The sequence below is a fragment of the Eptatretus burgeri genome, chromosome 23, assembly GCF_056783735.1.
Source record: "Eptatretus burgeri isolate ZD-2024b chromosome 23, Ebu_testis_v1, whole genome shotgun sequence".
Lineage (NCBI taxonomy): Eukaryota > Metazoa > Chordata > Myxini > Myxiniformes > Myxinidae > Eptatretus > Eptatretus burgeri.
In genome coordinates this window covers 1,363,501-1,377,300 of record NC_140983.1, presented here as the reverse complement: position 1 = coordinate 1,377,300, position 13,800 = coordinate 1,363,501, and positions in this window count along the sequence as shown.

Here is a 13,800-nt window from a genome sequence, read left to right as displayed (position 1 = left end):
ATGGTCCACCAGGGGGCACTTTTCACTTTAAACAGGATAGTCAATTATATAATAAATATCACATCAAAGGTGAACTTCCTCCAATGGTCCATCAGGGGGCACTTTTCACTTTAAACAGGAGAGTAAATTATATAATAAATATCACATCAAAGGTGAACTTCCTCCAATGGTCCAGCAGGGGGCACTTTTCACTTTAAACAGGAGAGTAAATAATAAAATAAATCTCACATCAAAGGTGAACTTCCTCCAATGGTCCACCAGGGGGCACTTTTCACTTTAAACAGGAGAGTAAATAATATAATAAATCTCACATCAAGGGTGAACTTCCTCCAATAGTCCAGCAGGGGGCACTTTTCACTTTAAACAGGAGAGTAAATTATATTATAAATATCAAATCAAGGGTGAACTTCCTCCAATGGTCCAGCAGGGGGCACTTTTCACTTTAAACAGGAGGAAAATAATTAAATAAATCTCACATCAAGGGTGAAGTTCCTCCAATGGTCTAGCAGGGGGCACTTTTCACTTTAAACAGGAGTAAATAATAAAATAAATCTCACATCAAGGGTGAACTTCCTCCAATGGTCCAGCAGGGGGCACTTTTCACTTTAAACAGGAGAGAAAATAATAAATTAAATCTCACATCAAGGGTGAACTTCCTCCAATGGTCCAGCAGGGGGCACTTTTCACTTTAAACAGGAGTAAATTATATAATAAATATCACATCAAGGGTGAACTTCCTCCAATGGTCCAGCAGGGGGCACTTTTCACTTTAAACAGGAGAGTAAATTATATAATAAATATCACATCAAGGGTGAACTTCCTCCAATGGTCCAGCAGGGGGCACTTTTCACTTTTAACAGGAGAGAAAATAATATAATAAATCTCACATCAAGGGTGAACTTCCTCCAATGGTCCAGCAGGGGGCACTTTTCACTTTAAACAGGAGAGAAAATAATAAATTAAATCTCACATCAAGGGTGAACTTCCTCCAATGGTCCAGCAGGGGGCACTTTTCACTTTAAACAGGAGTAAATTATATAATAAATATCACATCAAGGGTGAACTTCCTCCAATGGTCCAGCAGGGGGCACTTTTCATTTTAAACAGGAGAGTTAATAATATAATAAATCTCACATCAAGGATGAACTTCTTCCAATGGTCCAGCAGGGGGCACTTTTCACTTTAAACAGGAGAGTAAATTATATAATAAATCTCACATCAAAGGTGAACTTCCTCCAATGGTCCACCAGGGGGCACTTTTCACTTTAAACAGGATAGTCAATTATATAATAAATATCACATCAAAGGTGAACTTCCTCCAATGGTCCATCAGGGGGCACTTTTCACTTTAAACAGGATAGTAAATTATATAATAAATATCACATCAAAGGTGAACTTCCTCCAATGGTCCAGCAGGGGGCACTTTTCACTTTTAACAGGAGAGAAAATAATATAATAAATCTCACATCAAGGTGAACTTCCTCCAATGGTCCAGCAGGGGGCACTTTTCACTTTAAACAGGAGAGTAAATAATATAATAAATCTCACATCAAGGTGAACTTCCTCCAATGGTCCACCAGGGGGCACTTTTCACTTTAAACAGGAGAGTAAATTATATAATAAATATCACATCAAGGGTGAACTTCCTCCAATGGTCCAGCAGGGGGCACTTTTCACTTTAAACAGGAGAGTAAATTATATTATAAATATCAAATCAAGGGTGAACTTCCTCCAATGGTCCAGCAGGGGGCACTTTTCACTTTAAACAGGAGGAAAATAATAAAATAAATCTCACATCAAGGGTGAAGTTCCTCCAATGGTCCAGCAGGGGGCACTTTTCACTTTCAACAGGAGGAAAATAATATAATAAATCTCACATCAAGGGTGAACTTCCTCCAATGGTCCACCAGGGGGCACTTTTCACTTTAAACAGGAGAGTAAATTATATAATAAATATCACATCAAGGGTGAACTTCTTCCAATGGTCCACCAGGGGGCACTTTTCACTTTAAACAGAAGAGAAAATAATAAATTAAATCTCACATCAAGGGTGAACTTCCTCCAATGGTCCAGCAGGGGGCACTTTTCACTTTAAACAGGAGAGTAAATAATATAATAAATCTCACATCAAGGGTGAACTTCCTCCAATGGTCCAGCAGGGGGCACTTTTCACTTTAAACAGGAGTAAATTATATAATAAATCTCACATCAAGGGTGAAGTTCCTCCAATGGTCCAGCAGGGGGCACTTTTCACTTTAAACAGGAGAGTAAATTATATAATAAATATCACATCAAGGGTGAACTTCCTCCAATGGTCCAGCAGGGGGCACTTTTCACTTTTAACAGGAGAGAAAATAATATAATAAATCTCACATCAAAGGTGAACTTCCTCCAATGGTCCAGCAGGGGGCACTTTTCACTTTAAACAGGAGGAAAATAATAAAATAAATATCACATCAAGGGTGAACTTCCTCCAATGGTCCAGCAGGGGCACTTTTCACTTAAAACAGGAGAGAAAATAATATAACAAATCTCACATCAAGGGTGAACTTCCTCCAATGGTCCAGCAGGGGGCACTTTTCACTTTAAACAGGAGAGTAAATAATAAAATAAATCTCACATCAAAGGTGAACTTCCTCCAATGGTCCAGCAGGGGGCACTTTTCACTTTAAACAGGAGAGTAAATTATATAATAAATATCACATCAAGGGTGAACTTCCTTCAATGGTCCAGCAGGGGGCACTTTTCACTTTAAACAGGAGAGTTAATAATATAATAAATCTCACATCAAGGGTGAACTTCCTCCAATGGTCCAGCAGGGGGCACTTTTCACTTTAAACAGAAGAGAAAATAATATAATAAATCTCACATCAAGGGTGAACTTCCTCCAATGGTCCAGCAGGGGGCACTTTTCACTTTAAACAGGAGAGTAAATTATATAATAAATCTCACATCAAGGGTGAACTTCCTCCAATGGTCCAGCAGGGGGCACTTTTCACTTTTAACAGGAGAGAAAATAATATAATAAATCTCACATCAAAGGTGAACTTCCTCCAATGGTCCAGCAGGGGGCACTTTTCACTTTAAACAGGAGGAAAATAATAAAATAAATATCACATCAAGGGTGAACTTCCTCCAATGGTCCAGCAGGGGGCACTTTTCACTTAAAACAGGAGAGAAAATAATATAACAAATCTCACATCAAGGGTGAACTTCCTCCAATGGTCCAGCAGGGGGCACTTTTCACTTTAAACAGGAGAGTAAATAATAAAATAAATCTCACATCAAAGGTGAACTTCCTCCAATGGTCCAGCAGGGGGCACTTTTCACTTTAAACAGGAGAGTAAATTATATAATAAATATCACATCAAGGGTGAACTTCCTTCAATGGTCCAGCAGGGGGCACTTTTCACTTTAAACAGGAGAGTTAATAATATAATAAATCTCACATCAAGGGTGAACTTCCTCCAATGGTCCAGCAGGGGGCACTTTTCACTTTAAACAGGAGAGTTAATAATATAATAAATCTCACATCAAGGGTGAACTTCCTCCAATGGTCCAGCAGGGGGCACTTTTCACTTTAAACAGAAGAGAAAATAATATAATAAATCTCACATCAAGGGTGAACTTCCTCCAATGGTCCAGCAGGGGGCACTTTTCACTTTAAACAGGAGAGTAAATTATATAATAAATATCACATGAAGGGTGAACTTCCTCCAATGGTCCAGCAGGGGGCACTTTTCACTTTAAACAGGAGAGAAAATAATAAATTAAATCTCACATCAAGGGTGAACTTCCTCCAATGGTCCAGCAGGGGGCACTTTTCACTTTAAACAGGGGGAAAATAATTTTATAAATCTCACATCAAGGGTGAACTTCCTCCAATGGTCCAGCAGGGGGCACTTTTCACTTTAAACAGGAGTAAATTATATAATAAATATCACATCAAGGGTGAACTTCCTCCAATGGTCCAGCAGGGGGGCACTTTTCATTTTAAACAGGAGAGTTAATAATATAATAAATCTCACAACAAGGATGAACTTCTTCCAATGGTCCAGCAGGGGGCACTTTTCACTTTAAACAGGAGAGTAAATTATATAATAAATCTCACATCAAAGGTGAACTTCCTCCAATGGTCCACCAGGGGGCACTTTTCACTTTAAACAGGATAGTCAATTATATAATAAATATCACATCAAAGGTGAACTTCCTCCAATGGTCCATCAGGGGGCACTTTTCACTTTAAACAGGAGAGTAAATTATATAATAAATATCACATCAAAGGTGAACTTCCTCCAATGGTCCAGCAGGGGGCACTTTTCACTTTTAACAGGAGAGAAAATAATATAATAAATCTCACATCAAAGGTGAACTTCCTCCAATGGTCCACCAGGGGCACTTTTCACTTTAAACAGGAGAGTAAATAATATAATAAATCTCACATCAAGGGTGAACTTCCTCCAATAGTCCAGCAGGGGGCACTTTTCACTTTAAACAGGAGAGTAAATAATATAATAAATCTCACATCAAAGGTGAACTTCCTCCAATAGTCCAGCATGGGGCACTTTTCACTTTTAACAGGAGAGAAAATAATATAATAAATCTCACATCAAAGGTGAACTTCCTCCAATGGTCCACCAGGGGGCACTTTTCACTTTAAACAGGAGAGTAAATAATATAATAAATATCACATCAAGGGTGAACTTCCTCCAATGGTCCAGCAGGGGGCACTTTTCACTTTAAACAGGAGAGTAAATTATATTATAAATATCAAATCAAGGGTGAACTTCCTCCAATGGTCCAGCAGGGGGCACTTTTCACTTTAAACAGGAGGAAAATAATAAAATAAATCTCACATCAAGGGTGAAGTTCCTCCAATGGTCCAGCAGGGGGCACTTTTCACTTTAAACAGGAGAGTAAATTATATAATAAATATCACATCAAGGGTGAACTTCCTCCAATGGTCCAGCAGGGGGCACTTTTCACTTTTAACAGGAGAGAAAATAATATAATAAATCTCACATCAAGGGTGAACTTCCTCCAATGGTCCAGCAGGGGGCACTTTTCACTTTAAACAGGAGTAAATTATATAATAAATATCACATCAAGGGTGAACTTCCTCCAATGGTCCAGCAGGGGGCACTTTTCACTTTAAACAGGAGAGTAAATTATATAATAAATATCACATCAAGGGTGAACTTCCTTCAATGGTCCAGCAGGGGGCACTTTTCACTTTAAACAGGAGAGTAGATTATATAATAAATATCACATGAAGGGTGAACTTCCTCCAATGGTCCACCAGGGGGCACTTTTCACTTTAAACAGAAGAGAAAATAATAAATTAAATCTCACATCAAGGGTGAACTTCCTCCAATGGTCCAGCAGGGGGCACTTTTCACTTTAAACAGGAGAGTAAATAATATAATAAATCACATCAAGGGTAAACTTCCTCCAATGGTCCACCAGGGGGCACTTTTCACTTTTAACAGGAGAGAAAATAATATAATAAATCTCACATCAAGGGTGAACTTCCTCCAATGGTCCACCAGGGGGCACTTTTCACTTTAAACAGGAGTAAATAATAAAATAAATCTCACATCAAGGGTGAACTTCCTCCAATGGTCCAGCAGGGGGCACTTTTCACTTTAAACAGGAGAGTAAATTATATAATAAATATCACATCAAGGGTGAACTTCCTCCAATGGTCCAGCAGGGGGCACTTTTCACTTTTAACAGGAGAGAAAATAATATAATAAATCTCACATCAAGGGTGAACTTCCTCCAATGGTCCAGCAGGGGGCACTTTTCACTTTAAACAGGAGTAAATAATAAAATAAATCTCACATCAAGGGTGAACTTCCTCCAATGGTCCACCAGGGGGCACTTTTCACTTTAAACAGGAGTAAATAATAAAATACATCTCACATCAAGGGTGAACTTCCTCCAATGGTCCAGCAGGGGGCACTTTTCACTTTAAACAGGAGAGTAAATTATATAATAAATATCACATCAAGGGTGAACTTCCTCCAATGGTCCAGCAGGGGGCACTTTTCACTTTAAACAGGAGAGAAAATAATATAATAAATCTCACATCAAGGGTGAACTTCCTCCAATGGTCCAGCAGGGGGCACTTTTCACTTTAAACAGGAGTAAATAATAAAATAAATCTCACATCAAGGGTGAACTTCCTCCAATGGTCCAGCAGGGGGCACTTTTCACTTTAAACAGGAGAGTAAATTATATAATAAATATCACATCAAGGGTGAACTTCCTCCAATGGTCCAGCAGGGGGCACTTTTCACTTTTAACAGGAGAGAAAATAATATAATAAATCTCACATCAAAGGTGAACTTCCTCCAATGGTCCAGCAGGGGGCACTTTTCACTTTAAACAGGAGGAAAATAATAAAATAAATATCACATCAAGGGTGAACTTCCTCCAATGGTCCAGCAGGGGGCACTTTTCACTTAAAACAGGAGAGAAAATAATATAACAAATCTCACATCAAGGGTGAACTTCCTCCAATGGTCCAGCAGGGGGCACTTTTCACTTTAAACAGAAGAGAAAATAATATAATAAATCTCACATCAAGGGTGAACTTCCTCCAATGGTCCAGCAGGGGGCACTTTTCACTTTCAACAGGAGGAAAATAATATAATAAATCTCACATCAAGGGTGAACTTCCTCCAATGGTCCAGCAGGGGGCACTTTTCACTTTAAACAGAAGAGAAAATAATATAATAAATCTCACATCAAGGGTGAACTTCCTCCAATGGTCCAGCAGGGGGCACTTTTCACTTTCAACAGGAGGAAAATAATATAATAAATCTCACATCAAGGGTGAACTTCCTCCAATGGTCCAGCAGGGGGCACTTTTCACTTTAAACAGGAGAGTAAATTATATAATAAATATCACATCAAGGGTGAACTTCTTCCAATGGTCCACCAGGGGGCACTTTTCACTTTAAACAGCAGAGTCAAATAATATAATAAATCTCACATCAAAGGTGAACTTCCTCCAATGGTCCAGCAGGGGGCACTTTTCACTTTAAACAGGAGAGTCAATTATATAATAAATCTCACATCAAAGGTGAACTTCCTCCAATGGTCCAGCAGGGGGCACTTTTCACTTTAAACAGGAGTAAATAATATAATAAATCTCACATCGAAGGTGAACTTCCTCCAATGGTCCAGCAGGGGGCACTTTTCACTTTAAACAGGAGAAAATAATAGAATAAATCTCACATTTAGGGTGAACTTCCTCCAATGGTCCAGCAGGGGCACTTTTCACTTTAAACAGGAGTAAATTATATAATAAATATCACATCAAGGGTGAACTTCCTCCAATGGTCCATCAGGGGGCACTTTTCACTTTAAAGAGGAGAGTAAATTATACAATAAATATCAAATCAAGGGTGAACTTCCTCCAATGGTCCAGCAGGGGGCACTTTTCACTTTAAACAGGAGAGAAAATAATAAATTAAATCTCACATCAAGGGTGAACTTCCTCCAATGGTCCAGCAGGGGGCACTTTTCACTTTAAACAGGGGGAAAATAATTTTATAAATCTCACATCAAGGGTGAACTTCCTCCAATGGTCCAGCAGGGGGCACTTTTCACTTTAAACAGGAGTAAATTATATAATAAATATCACATCAAGGGTGAACTTCCTCCAATGGTCCAGCAGGGGGGCACTTTTCATTTTAAACAGGAGAGTTAATAATATAATAAATCTCACATCAAGGATGAACTTCTTCCAATGGTCCAGCAGGGGGCACTTTTCACTTTAAACAGGAGAGTAAATTATATAATAAATCTCACATCAAAGGTGAACTTCCTCCAATGGTCCACCAGGGGGCACTTTTCACTTTAAACAGGATAGTCAATTATATAATAAATATCACATCAAAGGTGAACTTCCTCCAATGGTCCAGCAGGGGGCACTTTTCACTTTAAACAGGAGTAAATTATATAATAAATATCACATCAAGGGTGAACTTCCTCCAATGGTCCAGCAGGGGGCACTTTTCACTTTTAACAGGAGAGAAAATAATATAATAAATCTCACATCAAAGGTGAACTTCCTCCAATGGTCCACCAGGGGGCACTTTTCACTTTAAACAGGAGAGTAAATAATAAAATAAATCTCACATCAAAGGTGAACTTCCTCCAATGGTCCACCAGAGGGCACTTTTCACTTCAAACAGGAGAGTAAATCATATAATAAATCTCACATCAAAGGTGAACTTCCTCCAATGGTCCAGCAGGGGGCACTTTTCACTTTAAACAGGAGAGTAATTAAGGTAATAAATTTCACATCAAAGGTGAACTTCCTCCAATGGTCCACCAGGGGGCACTTTTCACTTTAAACAGGAGAGTAAATAATATAATAAATCTCACATCAAGGGTGAACTTCCTCCAATAGTCCAGCAGGGGGCACTTTTCACTTTAAACAGGAGAGTAAATTATATTATAAATATCAAATCAAGGGTGAACTTCCTCCAATGGTCCAGCAGGGGGCACTTTTCACTTTAATCAGGAGGAAAATAATAAAATAAATCTCACATCAAGGGTGAAGTTCCTCCAATGGTCCAGCAGGGGGCACTTTTCACTTTCAACAGGAGGAAGATAATATAATAAATCTCACATCAAGGGTGAACTTCCTCCAATGGTCCACCAGGGGGCACTTTTCACTTTAAACAGGAGAGCAAATTATATAATAAATATCACATCAAAGGTGAACTTCCTCCAATGGTCCAGCAGGGGGCACTTTTCACTTTAAACAGGAGAGTAAATAATATAATAAATCTCACATCAAGGGTAAACTTCCTCCAATGGTCCACCAGGGGGCACTTTTCACTTTTAACAGGAGAGAAAATAATATAATAAATCTCACATCAAGGGTGAACTTCCTCCAATGGTCCAGCAGGGGGCACTTTTCACTTTAAACAGGAGTAAATAATAAAATAAATCTCACATCAAGGGTGAACTTCCTCCAATGGTCCAGCAGGGGGCACTTTTCACTTTAAACAGGAGAGTAAATTATATAATAAATATCACATCAAGGGTGAACTTCCTCCAATGGTCCAGCAGGGGGCACTTTTCACTTTTAACAGGAGAGAAAATAATATAATAAATCTCACATCAAGGGTGAACTTCCTCCAATGGTCCAGCAGGGGGCACTTTTCACTTTAAACAGGAGTAAATAATCAAATAAATCTCACATCAAGGGTGAACTTCCTCCAATGGTCCAGCAGGGGGCACTTTTCACTTTAAACAGGAGAGTAAATTATATAATAAATATCACATCAAGGGTGAACTTCCTCCAATGGTCCAGCAGGGGGCACTTTTCACTTTTAACAGGAGAGAAAATAATATAATAAATCTCACATCAAAGGTGAACTTCCTCCAATGGTCCAGCAGGGGGCACTTTTCACTTTAAACAGGAGGAAAATAATAAAATAAATATCACATCAAGGGTGAACTTCCTCCAATGGTCCAGCAGGGGGCACTTTTCACTTAAAACAGGAGAGAAAATAATATAACAAATCTCACATCAAGGGTGAACTTCCTCCAATGGTCCAGCAGGGGGCACTTTTCACTTTAAACAGGAGAGTTAATAATATAATAAATCTCACATCAAGGGTGAACTTCCTCCAATGGTCCAGCAGGGGGCACTTTTCACTTTAAACAGGAGAGTTAATAATATAATAAATCTCACATCAAGGGTGAACTTCCTCCAATGGTCCAGCAGGGGGCACTTTTCACTTTAAACAGAAGAGAAAATAATATAATAAATCTCACATCAAGGGTGAACTTCCTCCAATGGTCCAGCAGGGGGCACTTTTCACTTTAAACAGGAGAGTAAATTATATAATAAATATCACATCAAGGGTGAACTTCCTTCAATGGTCCAGCAGGGGGCACTTTTCACTTTAAACAGGAGAGTAAATTATATAATAAATATCACATGAAGGGTGAACTTCCTCCAATGGTCCAGCAGGGGGCACTTTTCACTTTAAACAGGAGAGAAAATAATATAACAAATCTCACATCAAGGGTGAACTTCCTCCAATGGTCCAGCAGGGGGCACTTTTCACTTTAAACAGGGGGAAAATAATTTTATAAATCTCACATCAAGGGTGAACTTCCTCCAATGGTCCAGCAGGGGGCACTTTTCACTTTAAACAGGAGTAAATTATATAATAAATATCACATCAAGGGTGAACTTCCTCCAATGGTCCAGCAGGGGGGCACTTTTCATTTTAAACAGGAGAGTTAATAATATAATAAATCTCACATCAAGGATGAACTTCTTCCAATGGTCCAGCAGGGGGCACTTTTCACTTTAAACAGGAGAGTAAATTATATAATAAATCTCACATCAAAGGTGAACTTCCTCCAATGGTCCACCAGGGGGCACTTTTCACTTTAAACAGGATAGTCAATTATATAATAAATATCACATCAAAGGTGAACTTCCTCCAATGGTCCATCAGGGGGCACTTTTCACTTTAAACAGGAGAGTAAATTATATAATAAATATCACATCAAAGGTGAACTTCCTCCAATGGTCCACTAGGGGGCACTTTTCACTTTAAACAGGAGAGTAAATTATATTATAAATATCAAATCAAGGGTGAACTTCCTCCAATGGTCCAGCAGGGGGCACTTTTCACTTTAAACAGGAGAGTAAATTATATTATAAATATCAAATCAAGGGTGAACTTCCTCCAATGGTCCAGCAGGGGGCACTTTTCACTTTAAACAGGAGGAAAATAATAAAATAAATCTCACATCAAGGGTGAAGTTCCTCCAATGGTCCAGCAGGGGGCACTTTTCACTTTCAACAGGAGGAAAATAATATAATAAATCTCACATCAAGGGTGAACTTCCTCCAATGGTCCACCAGGGGGCACTTTTCACTTTAAACAGGAGAGTAAATTATATAATAAATATCACATCAAGGGTGAACTTCTTCCAATGGTCCACCAGGGGGCACTTTTCACTTTAAACAGAAGAGAAAATAATAAATTAAATCTCACATCAAGGGTGAACTTCCTCCAATGGTCCAGCAGGGGGCACTTTTCACTTTAAACAGGAGAGTAAATAATATAATAAATCTCACATCAAGGGTAAACTTCCTCCAATGGTCCACCAGGGGGCACTTTTCACTTTTAACAGGAGAGAAAATAATATCATAAATCTCACATCAAGGGTGAACTTCCTCCAATGGTCCAGCAGGGGGCACTTTTCACTTTAAACAGGAGTAAATTATATAATAAATCTCACATCAAGGGTGAAGTTCCTCCAATGGTCCAGCAGGGGGCACTTTTCACTTTCAACAGGAGGAAAATAATATAATAAATCTCACATCAAGGGTGAACTTCCTTCAATGGTCCAGCAGGGGGCACTTTTCACTTTAAACAGGAGAGTAAATTATATTGTAAATATCAAATCAAGGGTGAACTTCCTCCAATGGTCCAGCAGGGGGCACTTTTCACTTTAAACAGGAGGAAAATAATAAAATAAATCTCACATCAAGGGTGAAGTTCCTCAAATGGTCCAGCAGGGGGCACTTTTCACTTTCAACAGGAGGAAAATAATATAATAAATCTCACATCAAGGGTGAACTTCCTCCAATGGTCCACCAGGGGGCACTTTTCACTTTAAACAGGAGAGTAAATTATATAATAAATATCACATCAAGGGTGAACTTCTTCCAATGGTCCACCAGGGGGCACTTTTCACTTTAAACAGAAGAGAAAATAATAAATTAAATCTCACATCAAGGGTGAACTTCCTCCAATGGTCCAGCAGGGGGCACTTTTCACTTTAAACAGGAGAGTAAATAATATAATAAATCTCACATCAAGGGTAAACTTCCTCCAATGGTCCACCAGGGGGCACTTTTCACTTTTAACAGGAGAGAAAATAATATAATAAATCTCACATCAAGGGTGAACTTCCTCCAATGGTCCAGCAGGGGGCACTTTTCACTTTAAACAGGAGTAAATAATAAAATAAATCTCACATCAAGGGTGAACTTCCTCCAATGGTCCAGCAGGGGGCACTTTTCACTTTAAACAGGAGAGTAAATTATATAATAAATATCACATCAAGGGTGAACTTCCTCCAATGGTCCAGCAGGGGGCACTTTTCACTTTTAACAGGAGAGAAAATAATATAATAAATCTCACATCAAGGGTGAACTTCCTCCAATGGTCCAGCAGGGGGCACTTTTCACTTTAAACAGGAGTAAATAATAAAATAAATCTCACATCAAGGGTGAACTTCCTCCAATGGTCCAGCAGGGGGCACTTTTCACTTTAAACAGGAGACTAAAGGAAATAATAAATATCACATCAAAGCTGAACTTCCTCCAATGGTCCAGCAGGGGGCACTTTTCACTTTAAACAGGAGAGAAAATTCAATAATAAATATCACATCAAGGGTGAACTTCCTCCAATGGTCCAGCAGGGGGCACTTTTCACTTTAAACAGGAGAGTAAATAATATAATAAATATCACATCAAGGGTGAACTTCCTCCAATGGTCCAGCAGGGGGCACTTTTCAATTTAAACAGGAGAGTAAATAATATAATAAATATCACATCAAAGCTGAACTTCCTCCAATGGTCCAGCAGGGGGCACTTTTCACTTTAAACAGGAGAGAAAATTATATAATAAATATCACATCAAGGGTGAACTTCCTCCAATGGTCCACCAGGGGGCACTTTTCACTTTAAACAGGAGAGAAAATAATATAATAAATCTCACATCAAGGGTGAACTTCCTCCAATGGTCCAGCAGGGGGCACTTTTCACTTTAAACAGGAGAGTTAATAATATAATAAATCTCACATCAAGGGTGAACTTCCTCCAATGGTCCAGCAGGGGGCACTTTTCACTTTAAACAGGAGAGTTAATAATATAATAAATCTCACATCAAGGGTGAACTTCCTCCAATGGTCCAGCAGGGGGCACTTTTCACTTTAAACAGAAGAGAAAATAATATAATAAATCTCACATCAAGGGTGAACTTCCTCCAATGGTCCAGCAGGGGGCACTTTTCACTTTAAACAGGAGAGTAAATTATATAATAAATATCACATCAAGGGTGAACTTCCTTCATTGGTCCAGCAGGGGGCACTTTTCACTTTAAACAAGGGGAAAATAATTTTATAAATCTCACATCAAGGGTGAACTTCCTCCAATGGTCCAGCAGGGGGCACTTTTCACTTTAAACAGGAGTAAATTATATAATAAATATCACATTAAGGGTGAACTTCCTCCAATGGTCCAGCAGGGGGGCACTTTTCATTTTAAACAGGAGAGTTAATAATATAATAAATCTCACATCAAGGATGAACTTCTTCCAATGGTCCAGCAGGGGGCACTTTTCACTTTAAACAGGAGAGTAAATAATAAAATAAATCTCACATCAAGGGTGAACTTCCTCCAATGGTCCAGCAGGGGGCACTTTTCACTTTAAACAGGAGGAAAATAATAAAATAAATCTCACATCAAGGGTGAAGTTCCTCCAATGGTCCAGCAGGGGGCACTTTTCACTTTCAACAGGAGGAAAATAATATAATAAATCTCACATTTAGGGTGAACTTCCTCCAATGGTCCAGCAGGGGCACTTTTCACTTTAAACAGGAGTAAATTATATAATAAATATCACATCAAGGGTGAACTTCCTCCAATGGTCCAGCAGGGGGGCACTTTTCATTTTAAACAGTGGAGAAAATAATAAAATAAATCTCACATCAAGGGTGAACTTCCTCCAATGGTCCAGC